This window comes from Mustelus asterias, chromosome 8 (assembly GCF_964213995.1).
Source record: "Mustelus asterias chromosome 8, sMusAst1.hap1.1, whole genome shotgun sequence".
Classification (NCBI taxonomy): Eukaryota; Metazoa; Chordata; class Chondrichthyes; order Carcharhiniformes; family Triakidae; genus Mustelus; species Mustelus asterias.
Window position 1 is genome coordinate 84091861 of NC_135808.1, and position 21133 is coordinate 84112993.

Here is a 21133-nt window from a genome sequence, read left to right on the forward strand (position 1 = left end):
AGGTTTACTTATACACGAATGATCAGAGTAGAAGATAGAAAGATAGAAACCCTACAGTGCAGAAGGAGGCCATTCGGCCCATCGAGTCTGCACCGACCACAATCCCACCCAGGCCCTACCCCCACATATTTTACCTGCTAATCCCTCTTAACCTACGCATCTCAGGGGCAATTTTTAACCTGGCCAATCAACCTAACCCGCACATCTTTGGACTGTGGGAGGAAACCGGAGCACCCGGAGGAAACCCACGCAGACACGAGGAGAATGTGCAAACTCCACACAGACAGTGACCCGAGCCGCGAATCGAACCCGGGACCCTGGAGCTGTGAAGCAGCAGTGCTAACCACTGTGCTATAATATGCAGTTTGAAATCTCTCTCTGCCATTTATGTATGTCATTTTCTGGTGTGTATTATAATTTGTTCAAACAGGTAAGTGTTGCTGATGAGAGTCAGCTTGGGGTCAGTGGGCAGAGAACTGGCCATCAGTTCTCCAATGCCCCACACCACTAAGATTTGAGCCCACGATGACCAACATGGTCCATGTGGGTAGAATTTGAATTCAGTAAGAAGTTTAACAACACCAGGTTAAAGTCCAACAGGTTTATTTGGTAGTATTTGAATTTGAATGTCAGGCCACAAGTGAAGGGCAGTCCTCACGCAAACTGGAGACTTCCAGTTGCAGAGGTTGCATCATTAAAGCAATGGTGCACCCATATTCCTGGCTGGAGAGCCATGCAGCTCTCCAAAGGTATTAGAGGGCAGAAGGAAGTATTTTGAAGCATGTCCTCTCTTCAATCCATAATAACACTTCCCTTGTTTATAGATTGTGAACAGTATGTGAAAGTGCATTTAAATTACTGCCCTTGAACTGTCTCCACTTACTAATTGTTTTATTGTTAATTGTAATTTATTTAACTCGTAATTCTACTCATCACTTTCCTGTTTCCCATTTGGTAGGGTGTGGGTCTATTTAAATCATAAACTTTCACTTGCTGCCACATTTATTTACACATTTATTTTAATTAAGTCTGTTGTCACAATCCATATTGCGACCAGTTTTACACAGCCCAACCTCAATGCCAGCGTTGCAGAGCAGATGCGGTGACTGCTGCCTCTGATGGACAGAGAGTGCTCGCCTTGAGAGAAGCGAGTCTGAATCTTCCATTCAAGGTCGCAACTTCCATTTCCAAACCTTATCAGATAAATAAATACACGCCTACCTGCCTCTGACTTTCCCGGGCAATCTTCCGACAGAGGATCCCACAGAATACAGTCAGTGCACGAAATCCTAGAGGGAGCAGCAAAGGGTATCTGTGCAGAAGCCAGCCTCCTCTATCCCCTCTTCTTTTTACGCCACTATCTGACATATTGTGGTTAGGAAAGCGTTTAAATACCCCAACACTTCTTTGAAAAACTACAGAGAGAAGGTGATTGGGTAAAAGGGTAGGGAGAATAAGATAAATGAGTGAGGGGGGAGGTAGGGTGGGCAGGGCCATTGGTTAAAAAGATAGAGCGAGGGAGGGGATACGGTGGTTGAGCGGGTTGGATGGGTAAGGGAGTTGGGAGGAAGCTGGGTTGCCTGGATGACAAGGTTGGGTGGTTGACAGGGTTGAGTGAATAAAGTAAGGGGCTAGGGTGGCAGCTGGGTAGTGTGAGTGGCGGGGTTAGCTGGTTAGGGGGGTAGAGTGCGGATGGTAAGTGGGTAAGAGGATAGGGTGATGAAATTAGGTCAAGTAGGTCGGGGATGAGCTGGATGGTGGGGGCTAGTTAGGTTGATCTGGGAAGAGTTTGTGGGGATTGAGGGTTGAGTTGGGAGGTCAGTCAGAATGACTGGGGGGGGCGGTCAGCTGCATGGTTACCCAGGTGTTAGACTAGGTTTCCAATCTGGCTAACATTTCCTGGGTAGCTATCCAGATGAGTTAGTTAGGACCGTCCTCTATCTATCCCTGACACTAACTTAGAGCTGGAAACTTGTTTGGAGGATCCTGAGGATCAGGGGAGTTGTCCATTGGAAATTCAAAATTACTGGGCAATTTCCACGGAGTCAGTGCATTGGGACTTCCGAGGGATTAGCTCAGCTTGGCAGGAAGGTCCTGTCTCTGACTATCCAGAAACCGGAAGATCTGGGCCATGGTTTTCCAGCACTGAAGGTGGCTATTTTTTTGCAATCAGATAAAAGATTCGGGTTGTTTATACAAGCCAACAGTTTCATATCAACTTGTACTAACCTTCCTCCAACAGCAGGGCAGGTCTGTACACAGAAAATACACTGACAATGTTTCAACAACTGTTGGTCTGTTAACCATAATTCCTGGGCATCCCAGCCAGCCATGTCAGTGGTTCTTGGAGGGCTGAAGGGCCTGTTCCTGTGCTGTACTTTTTTCTTTGAGTGAATTCTATTGCACCTGCACCTAATTCTTTCTGAATCATCCCTATTCAAGAGCCTTTTTTAACATATTAACATTGTAATTTCTCCCTTCTCCCATGTTAAATGTGGCAAATATAGGGCTCCATTGTTGTCTCAGTGCATAGATAAAACAAAGAAGGACCCAGTTTCTTCTCCCCAATCTAAGGTGCTGGCTGATCTCCACTCAGTTAGGAGCACCACTGTAGCAGTGGCCCTGGAGATTCTTTATCATTCGCCCAGCTCTGCAGCTGGGCAGTTGAGGAAGAAAGACTTGCCTTTTGCAACATCCCAATTCGTTTTATAGCCACCAAAGTATTTTTGAAGTGTAGTTACTATTGTGAATTTTGGAAACTCAGCAGCCGAGCTTGTACACAGCAAGATCTCGCAAACAAAATAAATGATCAGATAATCTGTTTCAGTTGTTGCAAGATAGTTATTGACCAAGACACTGGGGGTTGGGGGGGGGGGGGGGGGGGGGGAGTGCGGTTGGTTGGGGGGGGGGGTGCGGTTGGTTGGGGGATGCGGTTGGTTGGGGGGGGGGTGCGGTTGGTGGGGGGGGGCGGCGGTTGGTGGGGGGGGGGTGCGGTTGGTGGGGGGCGGGGGACCTCACTAGTCACCCACCTGAGAGTTGGACAGGGCCTTGTTTGAAGGACATCACCTACTGTAATGTGGCAGTCCCTCAGCACTGTACTGTGCAGCCAAGATTTTGCTCTCAAATCCCTAAAATGGGTCTTGAACCCACTACCTTCTGGCTCTGAAGTGAGAGTGCTGAATACTGAGCCACAGCAGTGGCTTGGATTTCTGTGTTTGCTTGGATTTCAGTTGTGGACAAGATTGTTGCCGGCTTTGTTGTACCTCTCCACTAGAAGGGCAGCACTCGTTGTCTGGATATGCACATAAAACAGACGTGATACTGTGAGGGCCAGTGATTCAAATGGAAGTATCACCCAGTCGAGTGGTAAAGAAAATCGAGAGGAAAGCACAGAATGAATAAATGCATCGAAGAGTACAAAACCTAAAAACAGGAACCGAATTGGGTTAAGGAAATGGAAACACAATTGCACCACAGTTAGATTCAGATAAACACCTAATTCCAAAAGAACTGGGATCCAGATTTGTAAATAAATGGAATGAATAAAATTTGTCCCTTGATATTTGTAGACTGCAGCGGAGTTATGCTTAGTTAAATGTTTACCCAGCCACAGCTCAGCATTTTAAAAATGCTTGATTTCCATACATGTTTGTATATATATTTAACAGTGGAAAATAGATCTAAAAATAAAAACAAAAAATGGTAGAAATGTGTTGGAGGAAGGTCCCAATCAAAACATTATTTAAATCTTAGAATTGCTCCAACAGTTTCCAAACCTGTCTCCACATTTCACAATCTGTACAGTATTTTAAAATGTATTTCCTTGTTCTCATTGCCTGGACCATTCCCAGCTCTGGTGACTGGGCTCCATGTCACCTTGTTCTGTAAGCTGTGTGAGTGTGTGTGTATGGCTCCAGGTATAAGGCTGCTTCCACATGGGAAATGCTGGAACCTTTTCCTCCTCCACCAATTGTTTCCAGGATGTGGGTGATGTTGGTATGGTGCACTCCAAAGGCCTGAGGGAGGCCGCATTTCCTGCTCATATGTATTGCTCCTTTCACCTCAGTTTTTATGACAACGGGATAGTTTAATTGTCATTCTTTTTCTCCTCATTGCCAGCTGACTAATTATCAGATTATTCAAATTTAATTTTCTATAACCGTAGCTATGGCATTCCAATAACCAGCCAGTTGACTCTCAGCTATATGGTTGAAAACGCAATCTTGTCCTGTGGCAACCTTATTTTCAGGGTTATTTATCTTGGCACGGAGTTTGTGGTACCATTAGTACACGTTCTATTGCTGCACAGTGTGCCAGTTCTTTCAATGTAGAGCAGTTTATAAATTGGTGCCTGTGAGCATGGCAGGTGAGGGAGCCAAGATTAGTATTCAGGTTAGGAACTATCATAGAATCATAGAAACCCTACAGTGCAGAAGGAGGCCATTCGGCCCATCGAGTCTGCACCGACCACAATCCCACCCAGGCCCTACCCCCACATATTTACCCGCTAATCCCACTAACCTACGCATCTCAGGACTCTAAGGGGCAATTTTTAACCTGGCCAATCAACCTAACCCGCACATCTTTGGACTGTGGGAGGAAACCGGAGCACCCGGAGGAAACCCACGCAGACACGAGGAGAATGTGCAAACTCCACACAGACAGTGACCCGAGCCGGGAATCGAACCCGGGACCCTGGAGCTGTGAAGCAGCAGTGCTAACCACTGTGCTACCGTGCCGCATTGCTCCAGAGGAATACTTAGATCTTGAACAGATGAACTAGGTGAATTTTTGAATTGATCAAACACAAGTTGCCATTTCGCTTGGATGGAGATAGTTTAGTCTGCTGCTGTAACCAAAGGGGAAAAAAAGACTTGTTTACAAGCATTTTACATTTTTCAAATATTTTCCATTTTACTGTAGAGGGTGTTGCCACATAGATCAATGAGCACCCATCAGTCACCCTCTGATATATCGACAAGTGGTTATTCCTTGTTACAAGCCTGGACATTGAATTTTATCGGGCTATCCAACAATGGGAATGTTATCGTTGTGCCAGACGGCCACATATTAGGCTTTCCAGCTTTTCCATGGATCCATGGCAGTGATTGGGAATGGGAATCCTAGCTATCCTTTGTTCCCTCCATAACACATGGCTCTGCTGTCGAGAATGGGATTCCGACTGCTACCCAGGCTGAATCCAAATCACACCACTTACTGAGAGCCAGGCAGTCAGTGCATTTTATCCACTGGGTTATTGGTCGGGTGAATTTGAACTGTTAGAGGGAGTTGGTGACCTCAGTATGGGATGGGATAGGAGCTGTTGCTTAGGGAGAATCGCAGAAGATGGAGGTAAAAAGCAAAGATCCTAAATCACTTTCAGTCAATAATGTACTTTTGAACTTTGCTATGTGGGAATTCAGGCAGCTAATTTGCACATGGTAAAGTCACACAAACAACAATGGGATAAGTAACTAGATAATCTATATTTGTGATGTTAGTTTATGAATAAAGATTTGTCAGGACACAAGGGAAAACTCCCCTCCTCTTCTTTATATTATGCCATGTGATTTATTACATCCACTTGAGAGGACAGGCTGAGCCTAGGCTTATAGTCTTGTCGGAAAGGCAGCACCTCCAGCTTTGCTGCATTCCGAGCTTTTGTTCTCAAATCCCTGGAGTCAGGCTTGAACCCATGACTTTCTGATGTAGAGACGAGAGTGCTTCCAACTGAGCCACAGCTAGCTATTAAATGTTTGTTCTTTGAGGTTGTTTCGAAATGGGCTTGTAATAGCTACCTGTAATTATGGTTACATGGTTGAGTACTTCAAAGACACTGTTATTTTCCATTAGAATTAAGCATGTAATATATTTTTAAAAATCATTGCTAATTTAGCTGCCTCTCTTGTGGTTTTAATCTTTGACTGCTTACTCAAAGGAAACCTAAATTTTGCAGATTGAATTCCAAATATGTCATTCAAAAATAATCAATGAAGACGGCGAATAGCTGAGCTGCACAGATTAGGAACCCCCAATCTCACCCAGAGTGGTGGTTAAAACCTATGATTGGCCTCAGTACCCATAGGTTATGGAGTGGGTAAGTCAACATGGACTACTACTGCTGATATTCCCAAACTGCCATGGTGGGACTTGAAACCACAATTTATTAGACCAGGTCTCTGGATTACTATTCTAGTAACATAATCACTAACTACCATACCCTTCACACAGAAAGCCTCCATTGATGAGGACGGGACTCATGCCTCTTTGTATGCATTTAAGCAAAGAAGCAACACATCAAGCCTTAAATGTAGCAATGACAAAGATGGGTTTGAACTCCCACGTGCTGAGGGCAATGGACTAGCAGTTCATCACCCGAAGCTCTCAGCCATCTTGTCGCATTGTCTATCCCTGCCGGAAATTGTGCGCATGAAGATACCTAGAGGGAACAGGATTGGACGGGGCCATGAAGATTTATTTTCACAGGAAAAGGCAAAAACAGCCACTTCGACAAGGTACTGTGGGAACAAGTGCCAATGGTGCACTACTGAGCAAATGTCGGTCCTGTCTCACCCTTGCCCAAAGTCCTTACAAACTTTCTGAAAGGAGGATTGACTGGTTAGTGACCAGGAGCAGGATTATTGGCTGATTATGTTTTTTAATTCCTTTCCCATAGCCCAGAGGCACTGAGGGTGGGTCTCAGATCAACTGATCCACCTGGGTCTTTCCTGGTCTCTGACTCTATACTTATTAATGAGTTATTGGAATGCAAGGTAATAGTTATTTCTTAAATGTATTAGAAATATGACACTGCTTTCTGAAATTTCTTTAAGTATGGAATCTATTAAAGAAAGTTAGAATTAACTTTACCTTTTTATGCTTTTGTTCTGCATTTCTTTCTTTAGACTATGTTTAAAATTGTGGGGAAACTGGCTTGACGTTGTAAGGGAGTTGAATTACCTGCAGTAGAAACAAGTCATTAAACCAGGATGCTTCAGTGATTGTGTGATTTTGAAATATGTGCGCTCGTTTATCTCCCTCAGCTGAACAGATACAAAAAGAAAACCTGTCTAACAATTGTTCCTTGTCTGTCTCTTGCCTCCAATCTCACTCTGCTATACTTCTCTTTTTGGAAGCTGCTGTGGTCTCTGAGCTTTCTGTACTCGCTCTGCCTCAGCTGAATACGTTTTGATCTTAGAAGCTTTTCTTCCCTCCTGCATCAAAATAAAGGCTTGTCACACCCTCTCACCTACTGACTGCCAGGACCTCCAAACTCTTAACCCTCAGTCAGTCCCTCCATTCCACAGGCCTTTCACACCAAAGTGTAATGTTGCCGAACCATTATTTCAAGGTTTACCTCATCCCCTCATCATGTCATCCTTCTTCCAGTGCACAGCTCCAGAACGGTTTGATTTTTAGACTTGATTTCTTTCAGCCCTTTGGCCAGGGAGGGATAAAACCAGCCACAGTTCCTGCTCCAGAACACTATCTGATAATACCCAATGGAAAGTGTGTCTTTGCAGATGTCGGTTAATAGAGGATTGGACATGCCTGGTGCCTTACCCATGTCTGAAAGCCTGCTAATGCTTAGGCTGTAATCAGGGAAAATTTTGCACCCATTTTGAAAAGTGCTTAATTTTTCTAGAGTTTCTGTTCAAACTTGTTTGCATACCACCAAATCTGCCATGATCCAACCCAACTGGGCAGTATTTCAAAACATAATTTAAAAGTTTTACAATATAAACTATTACCTGATATCTTTCAGTGCAATTTTATTTGTCCAGCTGAAAATAGAATAAACTCAAAAATAAATGCATTTTCAATCAATGTCAATTCATCACCTGTGATAACCCAACTTTAAATCACTGAAAATGACGTTAAAAAAATTCAGAACCATTTGCTGGTTATATTGAGGCACGTAGAGAGTCTCTTAGTAAATTAGAAAAGTATTTTAAAATGTGCCTATTATTGTCCTTGCATCCAAAAGAATAAAGTGAATTTTTGAGACTCCTTGAAATCAGCAGAGTCTTTGAATATTTTTAAGGCAGAGTGAGATAGATTCTTGATTAACAAGTCAGATCAATCATGATCTTATTGAATGGAGGAGCAGGCTCAATGGGCCAAGTGGCCTACTACTGCTCCTAATTTGTATGTTTGCATTTCATGCAAATGAGCACAATTAGCAGATACTCCCATTTTTGGTTCATGCTTGTCGGGAGTGTGGCCTGTTTTTAAGATGAGGTGTGCTTCTGGCATGTTGTTTTTAACCTATCGCAAGAGATCATGGAAAATTGATTTGCACAGAATGTAATTTGCATTTAGAATTCTGCAATCTTTTGGTCAGTTTGCAACAACTTCACTGAATGAAACAACACCAAGTAGAAACTCTCAAATTGTGGATGGCCACTTAGTAGTTGGAGTGTTGCTGCTACCTGTACTGAGGGTCAGCACCTCCAGCAGCAGAGTAGACAACATTGGAGAAAGATGATGACAGCTATCTGTCTCATCACGTCTTAATTGATAGATCCACCATATTCTTAAAGTGGAGAATGGGAGTGTGAGGTTACAAGAATCGAAAGGAAGACAAAAGTCATTAAAGGCTACTCGGACATTACTGGGTTATATCTCTTGCCTCACCCAGGGTTAAATGGAGACAGGATGGTGGTAACTTTTTTTCTCTCTCAAATTTGTTTCCTTCCTTCTGAGGGATGGGCACAATTCCATGGTTGCTGTCAGTTCAGCTCAATAAGAGCCTAGATAGTGGGATATTTCAACCAAACCTGATCTTGCTCTTGCTTTGCGGCTGCACCAGCTAATTGTCAGCAGAGTCACTGGCAGCAGTCACGAGCAGGAACCCTGATGGATACCAGTTGAAGTGCTCACCAGGAACATCTTGGATGAAAGCAGTTACGTTAGAGCAGGCTGAACTCAAACTTGGGAACTCTCTCTACTCCACTGAATCCTAGAAAGATCTAGTACAGAAGGAAGCCATTTGGCCCATTTTACTGGTTCCAGCTCATTGAAAGGGTTATCTATTTAGTCACATTCTCCTTTTATTACCCAATAGCCCTGCATTCTTTTCTTTTCCAAATTTGCATCCAAATTCCTTTTGAAAGTTACTATTAAATTAGCTTCCGCCACCCTTTCAAGCAATGCTTTCCGTTTCCTAACAACTAGATGTGTCAAGATGGTTTTCCTCTTCTGGCCTCTGGTTCTTTTGCCAACTACTTTCAATCTCTCTCCCCTGGTTACTAACATTCCTCGACTGCGGACAGTTTCCCCTTATTTTCTGTATCGAAACCTTTAAGGACTTTGAACATCTCTGACTGTAGGTGCCACTGTACAAGTTGACTTTTGAAGTCTCAAAGAATTCCTCTAAAACCATGGGTCACCTGATTATAAAAGTGGGTGGGGGTCGTCACCATGTTGAAATGTCACTTGCATCTGATGTAAAGAGTGGGTGTGTCTTAAACTCCCACTCATATTCACAACACACATCACCCGCTTGATCACTTACACCCAGTTATAAGTATAGCATGCATTTGAGGCTAAACAGTTGAGACCGACTACTAATGTGAATACAACATGTCATGGCTAAACAGGTCAAACTATACCCCCAAAAAACATGATTTTTCCTTACACACCGCAACTTACAGTAAATATTTCCGTGTTAAACTCTAATTACTAATTCTGATGTGTGTCATTGATCTGAAATGTTGAAGTAAAGTAGAAGATTATACTCCAAAATACCACGGCCGGTTGAAAATGTAAGGAAATTGGCAGGGAGCAGATTGGAGCATGATCAAATTTGTTCTACAAAATACAGGATGTCTAACCTCAAAGGAAGGCCTATTCTTCAGGATCATCGCCTCCCAAGCAGTCTTTCAAGAGGGGGGGACGAGTACTCTGGATTCAAAGTGCTCCAAAGTATTCGGCCCTTTAAGAACTATGGGTTATTATTTTTTTAGGATCCTATCTTGCTTTGAAGGGAAGAATAGAGCACTTTCAAAGAGCCTGTGGACATTTGATCTGCCAACGGCGAATGTTACGAGTCGAGCACAATTCACAGATTGTCTACCTTTTAACCTTAGAGTTCCACAAACCCTTCTTAAAAGTGACACACAGGAGCTCTCTCTTTAACAGTCACCAGGGACCCAAAAAAAAAGCTTTTTGAGTAATGATAGAAGGAGCGGTAACAGCTGCTTTTTTAAAAAAAGTGCTGTGTGCTCAAAATACCTCGTAATTTGATATTTGATCCCCTGTTTCCCAAACAGCAGGATCATGGTCACAATCCATTGCCTGTCAGAAATGTCACATCTGATGATTTCACACACAAGCATTCATTGCCCTTTAGACCCTGGCACTTTGATAACTGCTTCTAACACATGAATAGTCAGACGTGTCATCTGATGCCTCTCGCCTAGAAGCTATGTGGGCAGAATTATTTGTCTTTCCTAGAGAGGTGGTTTCTCTCGTACCATGTTTATAATTCTGAGGACGGTGGTGTAATATAAACAGCACTGGCGCTCAAATCTCTGGAGGCACAGACTCTACTGTGCGAAATGATCCCGTTCTCTGGAGAAGTACCTCTGGTGGTCTGGAGTACAGGAGCTGACGTTCTATTCAGCCGTTGATGAACTAGCTTGGCTCCACAATGTAAATGAACCATGTAATCTAATATATCAGAGCCCTATAGCACACGGTACCACCAAAAGCATGATCCATCTCCTGACTTTTCTTTGATGAAGTCACGGAGGCAAACATTAAATGGGTGGGCCACTAGTTACCATTTTGAATGCTCAGCCTACTTGTCCAATTCCGCAATGCACTCTACATGACTGGGTAGTACATTTGATTTGATTTATTATTGTTACATGTATTAGTATACAGTGAAAAGTATTGTTTCTTGCGCACCATACAGACAAAGCATACCATACATAGTGAAGGAAAGTAGAGAGTGCAAAATGTAGTGTTACAGTCATAGCTAGGGTGTAGAGAAAGATCAACTTCGTGCGAAGTAGGTCCATTCAAAAGTCTGGCAGCAGGGAAGAAGATGTCCTTGAGTTGGTTAATTAGTGATCTCAGACTTTTGTATCTTTTTCCGATGGAAGAAGGTGTAAGACAGTGTGTCCGGGGTGCGTGGGGTCCTTGATTATGCTGGCTGCTTTGCCGAGGCAGCGGGAAGTGTAGACAGAGTCAATGGATGGGAGGCTGGTTTGAGTGACCTTACCACAGAGCCATGACCAGGAATGTCATATTGGAAAGATGATTTTTTTTTTGTGCACTTTATGTGTGCAAAGCTGCTTGAGGCTGCCAGCATTCCAACTGTGAACTGGTAAACCTGTATGCAACAAGAGTTCAGCTTCACCTGGGGTACTGCATCCAGTTCTGGACACCACACTTTAGGAACGTTGTGCAGGCATTGGAGAGAATGCAGAAGAGATTCACCAGAATGGCTTCTGGGATGAGGGACTTCAGTTACTGAGATAGATCGGAGAAGTTAGAACTATTTTCCTTTGAGAAGAGAAGATTGAGAGGAAACTTGACAAAGATGTTCAAAATCATGAGGGGTCTGGACACAGCAGATAGCGGGAAACTGTTCCCATTGGTGGAAGGATCAAGAACCAAGAGGGCACAGTTTTAAGGTAATCGACAAAAAAAAGCTGACATTTTCACACAATGAGTGGTTAGGACCTGGATTGCACTGCCTGAGAGTGTGGTGGAGACAGATCCAACTGAGGCATTCAAAAGAGAACTGAAATAATATTAGGGCTATGGGGAGAAAGGAGGAGAGTGACTGTAGGTGAAATGCTCCTTCAGAGAGCCAGTACAGACACAATGGACTGAATGGTCTCCTTCTGTGCTGTAACCATTCTAAGATTCTATATAAGATGAGCAGGTGGCACAGTGGTTAGCACTGCTGCCTCACAGCGCCAGGGACCCGGGTTCGATTCCCAGCTTGGGTTCCTATCTGTGCCGTGTCTGCATGGGTTTCCTCCGGGTGCTCCGATTTCCTCACACAATCCGAAAGACGTGCTGGTTAGGTGTATTGGCCATGCTAAATTCTCCTTCAGTGTACCCAAACAGGCACCAGAATGTGGCAACTAGGGGATTTTCACAGTAACTTCATTGCAGTGTTAACGTAAGCCTACTTGTAACTAATAAATAAACTTTAACTTTTAACAGTCAATCAGACCATCCATTGAATCCTTGACCATATATTCTGATAATCCTTTCTCTGGGAAAGTGCTTGCCTATGTATTGAATCAATATCAGATATAGTAGAACTTTAATTGTGTGTTTTATTTTCAATCCATGTTGGTTACTGATACCCCTAATCCTACTTTAGCAACAAATTTCACTTCTCTACTTTAAAGGGAAAGGTCAACAGAAGATAGTATTTTATTTAAAGTACTCCTCACCTTTAGATAGCAAAAACAAAATGCATGTTTGGGACTTTCTTTTATATCTAATGTTCAGTTCTCCAGACACTTCTGCTCCTGACCTACTTCCAATGGAGGAATCGCATTGTGGCTGTATTAATGATAATTACGTTAATGGCTCCAGGCCATGAAAGTCAATCCAATATCACCCAACCCAAATATCCATTTTACCATTCATGTACCTCACATCACAGTTCTACCAGGCATATCTCCATAAAGGAAATTTATGGATGTCTATTTTGTTGAAAAGTCAATAACTTTATCAAGCTATTTTTCAACACAGTGAATAACTTCAAAAGTACTTCATTGGCTGTGAAGCGTTTTGGGATGTCCTGAGGTTGTGAAAGGTGCTAATGAAATACAAGTTCTTTCTAACTTTCTTTATAACACACCTGGGTGAACAATTAGTGCTTTAAGATGACCCTCTCCCTTGATGTGTAGCAGTTGCAAACATTTTAATTCCTGTGTAAGTAATCAAAGAAACTTTATCCTCATGAAAAGTGTTATGTAATACCTCTTTTTTAAAAAAAAATTGGGCAGTGTAAGATTTCTTCATTTACTTTGCCTAATTCCTTGCAGCTAAAAGACAAGCTGATAGTTCATTTCCTGGCTGCTGTTAGTAATTGCTTAAACTGACCACAAGGGGAGGCTAGAACAAGACTAGGTTGAATCTGTTTTCTTGGGTCTTGTCCTCACCAGGAGACACTGAAGCCTTCTTTGTGTTTGCTTATTCAAAGTAGTTCAGATTGGAAACTTTAGCAAATGAAGGGAGAAAAAGTGACACTGGGCTACCATTGATCAATGTGGTTACCTCCCAATGTATGGTTAGTTTAAAAAGACTTGCATTTATATAGCACCTTTCATGATCACTGGATGCCCCAAAGTGCTTTACAATCAACTTCCTATTGAAGTGTAGTCACTGTTATAATATAGAAAAAGTGGTAACCAATTTGCGCGCAGCGAGCTCCCACAAACAGCAATGTGATAATGACCAGATAATCTGTTTTCTTGTGATGTTGATTGAGGGGTAAATATTGACCTGGATACCAGGGATACCGCCCCTCCTCTTTTCGAAATAATGCCACGGGTTCCTCTACGTCCACCTGAGAGAACAGGCAGGGTTTAAGCAAACGATGACATCTGCAGCAGTGTGGCATTCCCTCAATACAGCATTGGTGTGGTGTTTAAATCCTGGAGTGAGACTTGAACCCACAACACTTCTGATTCAGAGGTAAAGGTGCAACCCACTGAGCCAAGGCTGATCCAAAGAGTAATGGTAGCAAATTGGATATCAAACCTACAGCCACCCTACTAACAAGACAGCAACGTTTCCTTTCCTGAATGATTTCTTGGGTAGCACAATACACTGACAGAAACCATCTCAAAATCTGTGTCACATACCATTACAAACATGCTAAGCAACCCTTCCGCCTTCCACAAAAGAAACAATCACTGGAACATACTTTCCTGAAAATAAAGACCTTTTTAAAAAATTGTAAATTGAAATTAATTGGCACATGTAAAAGTTTAATTACTTTTTAATTAATTCAGTTGTAGATTGCCTTTTGTACCATAATTGACATCAGTATCCATAGAGATTGTAATCCCCTTGGCAATCAGAGTTTTAAGAATTCCTTCCCCTTTGAAGATTATTTTGCCTTTAAGAGGGTTTAGTTGGAGATCAGTGGTTTAATAAACATTGCCCTGGGTATCTAAGCAGAATGTAAAGAATGTGATTGGCTAATTTGCTAATCCTATGCAATATAGATAACCTGTTTTCACTCAGTAATGAGGGAGTTGGCTTCTGATCACAGTTCACTTACTAAGAGGAAGAACCAAAGATAATTCATGTCAGGAGCCCCCCTGACAGCTCAACTATTGTAGCCACGCAGACTGGAAAGGCCCCAGATTTGATCCCTGATCTGTGCCGAGTTTGTGCTCTCAGCTGGAGGTTTGGTGGTTTAAGGTTGGCTGCAGCCCCCCTGATGCAGGGAAAGAAAAAGCAGTCCAAGTTCCCTGAGTAAAAGCTATCCAGCTATCTGATGTTAAAAGTGCTCATGTATGAATATTCACTGAAGACAGGATTGTCTGTAACTTCCCCTCCTCCTCCACCCCGTCCTGAACCCCTGTCATATTTAAAAACCTGCCCATTCTCACTATCAGGGTGCATAATGAGTCATGACCATTTGGAAAGGCTAGTGAAAGGAGCTACTTGCTTGTGGAACTTCAGCATAGAGTCAATACCTCCAGCGAAGGTGACATGGATGCAAAGGTGATTTCAACAAGCTTCTCAGAGTGAACTCTAACTTAGTTCATTGATTTCAGTTAAGGGGGTAATTTGGGATGTGATTCTAAAGGCCCATGGAATAATGCACCATTGGCAGCATCCACAGGAAGGAGGGGAATAATTGGAAGAAACATTTTTCTGAAATTCTCCAATAATCGAGATTGTAACCTGCAGAGGTAATTTGTGGCAATATTGAATATAATTTAAGGTCCTATTGGTAGAAGTTATAACCAACAGAGGAAAAAAACTCTTTGATTTAAAAAAAAAAGCCGTGTTCATTCCTGTGGTCCTGTGTTAGAGTGAACATAGACTTGCTCTTCATTTAGCAAAGTCAGTTTAGAATCAGCCTGCCTCGTTTACATCAGGAAACACCTCTAAGTGACCATAGTGCATCAGGAATTTGGCAGCACATAAGTTTCAATATAAATGGCACGTTTGATAACACTGTCCCTTGCAGCTTCTATTTTTGCCTCGGTCTCTCAAGAACCACGTCTGCAATTCTTGCAAAACTACAGCCTGAGTTTTGATCAGTGTGCTTTTCTCCTTCCAGTGAAAGTCATGTTGGATATCCACTACTTTGATATTTTCCCTGATCTTTTTAAGGCTCCTCATAATGTCTTTCAAAGGAAGACAATTCTATATTAACTCACTGTTTGTTTGTCATAGGTTTGTTATATTAAATGTGATGATGGTAAGCACTGTCGCTCATTTTAATGGGCTTCTCGCTTGATTCTGCAATCTGGTCTATTTTGGGTACTTTAGTGCCATTTCCTTCTCTCAATTTCCATTTCTCTCACTATCTCCTGTTTCCTTTTTATCAGTCCACTATAATGCTACCCTTTCTAAGACTTCTTCATGCTGCTTTTTCTCCTTGTCACTTGCACACTCCAGTTCTCCAGCTCGCCTCCCTGGGATTCTCAGCAATCAAACTCTCATAACCCTATCTATGTACAACAGTGACAGCGTGTGTAAGATCAACGCACATTGAAACCAAACTTCCTGCTCTCCATGGAGCCACTCTGATTGATGGGACATCTTTTTTATTTATTCACGGGATGTGGGTGTCACAGACAGGGCCAGCATTTATTGCCCATCCTTAATTGCCCTCAAGCTGGGGGTGAGCTTCCTCCTTGAACCACTACAGCCTATGTGGTGAAAGGGCTCTCACAGTGCAGTGGTAGAGAGTTCCAGCATTTTGACTTCGCCACAGTGAGTTGTGGCTATTTTTACAGGAATTTTGGCTGAAAGTTGAAGGGGGCATGCTTATACATTGGGCATCTTATCCAGAGGTATATACAATGAGGAAAATTAATATTCACATTCCAAAACTGTCTATATTCACTTTTACTCCCTAATTTTGATAATTGAAATGATTGTTTTTCCAAGTCACAACCTGGGGATGTCTCCAGACATATCTGCTGCATCAGTTGATTTATCAAAATGTGTTGTATATGCAGAGAAGATTCTCACTGCTTCAACTATGTATATATTTCACTCATGATGTTGTTGACTATCTTGTTTGTGCTTTTCAACATTAGAAACCACAATAGCAGCAGGCTTGTATTTACTTGTAGTAGAGTACCCATGAATTGAGCTCTTCCCCCTCTCACCTAACAGTCATTTAAGTAAATGGTGTCAGCTCAGCTGCTCTACCCATTGCTGGAAATACCATGGATGGGGGGGAAGAGGAGAAGCTTAATGAAATTCAGCTGGGTTCCAGGTTTTGCAAAAATAATACCCGCAGACAAAAAACATCCAGATTTGGTGCACTAATTCTTCAATCTTCCATGATATCCACTTCTCCCCCCAATTGTCCCAAGACAAAGAGATTGCTGTGATTTTGTGGTATTGGGTTCCTTTTAGTACCTCTCCCAAGTAGCTATTCTCCATGGGGAATCTGCTAGTGAGTGCTAATGGGTTATTTGACTATGGTAGCTGAGCCCAATCCTGTCTCTGATGTATGTCCATATGTCTGCACTTTTCAGCTGAAGTCAGGACCAAAAATTCTGGATAATTCATTCATCCCTCCCCACCAAGTGTGCCAAAGACAATAGAAGCAGCTCTACAACCTTCCTGACTGAGATCAGCTAACTCAGCACAGATCTGGTATCTGCAGACAGAAAATAGTTGGATGCTCAGCATTCATTTTATAAGCAATGGATAGGGTTTATCCGCAATCTATCCGATAGATGACCCAAACTAATCTCCCGGCACGGAATTTGTTAGTAACCACCAACTAGGTGAGCTCCAACTAATCCATTTATAAACTTGTCTGGGGATTATGATATTGGGGCTCTTGTTTCACCAGTGCAGATGGTAGCTTACAACAGTAATGTAGCAAAGCTTATTTGCTTAGGCCCAGGCCTTTGTTTGGCTGTTACAAATGGCAGCTCACAATCAGTGACGAGCTTCTTGTTTACTTAACTTCTTCATTCATGATAAAGCAAGTAATTTGCCTACTGTTCCATGTGTACAGGGTTGTTTGGCATTTTGACCTTTTGGATTTCAACACTGAAGAACGGGAGAGCAGCCTCTTAAAAATCAAATTGGTTTTTGAAGGTTTTTAATTTGAAAAGAAACTTCACTGGCAGGACTTTTTGGAATAAAAGATCTATTGGAGATTTAGCTTTTCCTTCTGTCTCTTTTTGTTAAATAATTGTGTTTCTTTGCTTCCAGCAGATATTTTTCTGTTTTTCCCTGATGTATGTTGCAGGTGAATTAAAATCAAAATAAATTGATGTTTTGAGATGGAAGAGAATTACTTTTCTGGGCATACAATGTAAATGGCTGAAAATATATAAAATCTTGGTTACATGCAAATACAAAGAAAGCTGTAAACTGCAATTTTACAAAAGTAAAGCTACAAAATAATTAAAGCCTATTTTGGATGGAATCCCCTCGATTTTTCATTCAATCTGCCATCTGTACTCAGGTGATTCTCATTGTGATAAGCGTAAGAATGGTTATAAATGGTCTCTTCAAGAGAGAAAGGAGTTAATGCTCTGATCACTATCCAGAATTCCTGGGTGTGAGATCATCAGGTGAGGACAGGAAAGAGAAAGGATGACTTTCAAAGAAAATGCTTTGGGTGTGGCTATATAAGCATGTTGATATAAATATATTGTCCATGCTATGCGCTGTATGTTTTCATTGTTGTAGGTTTTTCTGGATTGGAAAATAGTTTGTCAGCTGTGTTATTGTCCTATGATGTCTCCAGCTGGTCCCAATAGCTCCACATATAAGTTTTATTAAACTTTTAGGATACTCCCAAGCATGAAGGATGTAATAACTTCCAGAACTTAAACTGCTTTTAGCTCAGCAAGTTTATTTTTTCCACAGACACTGTCCTATCGATGAATCTACTTTATCCATTCGGGTTTCATACCAATATTTGGCTGTAATGTAAATCCAAGGTCAGAGAAAGGAGTTTCACTCTATGGGCGCAGCTGGATCAGGCCCTGATTTTTTTTAGATTTACATAACAATAACTTTGGTGCAAAGTGAAATCACTGCAGCTGTAGTTGAAGTGTGATCTTAATCTCTTGGTGCAGTTTCTGCATAGTACTTCCTATTCCAAAATTAATCAAACAGAACTCTAGAATTCTTATCGGTTCTTGAATCTCTACCATTCAACCTTGATCTGCTGTTCTTCTGAAAGTGTTCTCCCTGCATCCCAAACCGCAGCTTCACGTGCACTACTGTTTTATAACATTACATCTCAGCCTCTACCTCTCCTATACAGTACTTAACACACTCACTCCCAAATATTTATCCAGCTCAAATTTGAAGCACTTGTGTGACTTGGCCTCGTACTTATTTTTCTTTATCCTTTACCTATGATTTAAAGGCAGGACATTAGTTGGAGACTGCATTGAATTTCTCAAGTGCATTTCTATCAGCTTTGTATCAAAAGGGCCCCTGATATGACGTAACTGCTTATAGTATATTGTAGATGGAGATCAGATAGTTTTTAGGTAATGGGGAGTATATGCATTGTGATATACAAGTTAGCACAATTATGTGGGACAACCTGGATGGGCAATCCTGTTCATCTTTGTTCATTTGTTTGTTGCAGAAATGCAAGTTCTTTTTGGATGAAGAGCACATTAGTTTCTTCCCCAGTCTTTGCACAGAATATGATGGACCCCTCACAGCATTTTGTTGGCAAATGGATCTTTTTCACCAAATGCTCGCTGTCTGTTGTTTGTTGAGAATCCCCCGGAGATTCTTCAACATCCTGGTGGTTCTTTGGGGTTAAAACAATAACTTTTTATAAGAAAAAAATAATGCGAATAACTTTCCGGTCAGTGGGGTGCATCTTCCACTGGCTGCTAACTCCCCACACCTTCGGCAGTATCTTCCTACTTCCCTGTGGGTTGAGGATGGAAACCAAGATTGTTTCCTTGCTACAACTTATGTGAAATTAATATTTTTAAATTGTTATTAATTTTACACAACATGATTTTCTGCATGGCTTTCTTCAGAGGTATGTCTTTTTTGTCAGTTTGTCTCAGTAGTACCACCCTCATCTCTGACTTAAAGTTGTGGGTTCAAGCCCCTTTCCGGAGACTTTAGCACATGATCTAGGCTGGTAGTTGTGTGCTATTAAGAGGGAGAGTCCCACTGTCGGAGATGCCCTCCTTCAGAAAAGATGTTAAATTATTCCAAGGGAAGTTATTTTATGAAGAAGATTAGGGAATTCTGATGTCAAGAACAGTATTCACCTCTCCTTCTCCCACCAAATACCACCCAAGCATTTTAACTGATTATTTATCTCATTGCTGTTTGTTGGACCACTCTGTGAACAAGTTGGCCGACGTGTCTGTCTCTAAGACGAGAATAAGTGACTGTGACTGGACAATAAGCAAATGTTCGTTGCATGTTAAGAGTGCTGTATTTGGAGGGCCCTGAAGTCACTCCCCAACTGGAGCAGCACTTTCAGATGATGCATGGGCAAAGGGAGAAAAATGAGACAGCAGTAAGAATACTTGGGTAGGGAAGGTGGAAGGGGCAAATTCTCCAAATGCACGTGTAAAGTCAGTTAACTGTGATTCTTTTCAGTATTATTTGAGTACAAAAGAATGGAAATGGTTGTGAAAAGTTATCATTTATGAGTGGCTCTTTAGAGGATATTAAATATGCAGAGCTGACTCAGTCCCCGTGGAAATGAATAGCTCCACTCTGAGTTCATAAGAATTTGTATTTAATTTCTTTTCATTTTTACTCTTCTAAAAGCGCAGATTTATTGAGTAACTTGATTGTCTGGCTAAGTTCCCAGTACTGACCCTGGCTGAGGTTGGTGAATTCAGTACAGAACAGACATTGGATTGGAGACCTTCCTGATCTGCCTGGCCGGGTACTAAGCCAGACAAAGTATTTCCTCATTCAGCCATGAGTGTAACTGCAGTTCTATTACAACCATGTGTCAGTCCACTCTTCATGCAGCTTCCAAATCAGTGATGCATATCTTACAGATATGTACAGCTGAGTCTAATATTGAGTATTGAGATAAGGGACCAATGAGGTGGCCTCTTGCATAGATGGTACAGTAGAAACGTGAGCAGAACAGCAACAAGGGACTTGTGGAGTTGGGGTAGTGCTGGATGTAATGAAGGGTGATTGTGCATCAGACCTCCAGACAGGAAGAGCATTGGGTGTCGACCAACTGTCTGGTTCGCTCAATGAAATCTTTCTGGAATATCTCAAATACAGTACTCACTTTGAGAGCGCACCAGATTTGGGGGGGGAAATCCTCTTTACATTGCAATGAACTTCCATCAATTAATGGACTGTAAATATTCTGGTTTCAATCTTGATTTTGTCAGAGATATCATTCTTGTCTTGTAGGTGTTCTTATGTGGAAATAATAAATAAAAGTTGGTGAGAAAACCCGTGGTCTTCAAGGAGATATGTGTACATTTTTCTCTCAGTATTATTCTGCCTTCTCAGATTTCTGACTCATGTTGCTGTTTAGTTTCATGGGATCAGGCAACCAATGAGACCCCTTCCAAATGGTCATTTGTCATAATTGAGCCAAGACAATAGTTTGTCCATCGAGAGGCATCATGGCTGTATCCAATCATGTCCTCATTTAATGTCTGCAGCCACAGATTTACCAATGCTGAGCAAATTCTACCCCTTCCACCCTACCTCTTAGCTGAGGATGAGAGGATCAACCTTAATAACTCTATTGACAAATAAAATGAGCTGTCAGTACAGACCTGAGATCAAATCTGGGACATCTACCCTTCAGTCTCACACCTGGCAGTGTTTTATACCAGCTGGGCCATCCTAGGACTGGTAATTCTACCTGTTCAGCTGAAGAAATAAAGCAGCACCCGTGGTGAATGAAACTTGAATATCTGCTCAGCATTTCTAGAACAAGCCCCACGGGGAACTGTAT

At 42.0% G+C, this 21133-nt stretch overlaps 1 protein-coding gene across 1 annotated transcript in view; it reads left to right on the forward strand.

The window, feature by feature from the left end:
• Window positions 1-21133, forward strand: part of ror1 (receptor tyrosine kinase-like orphan receptor 1) — a 332421-nt gene that overhangs the window by 63749 nt on the left and 247539 nt on the right. The window lies entirely within an intron of this gene.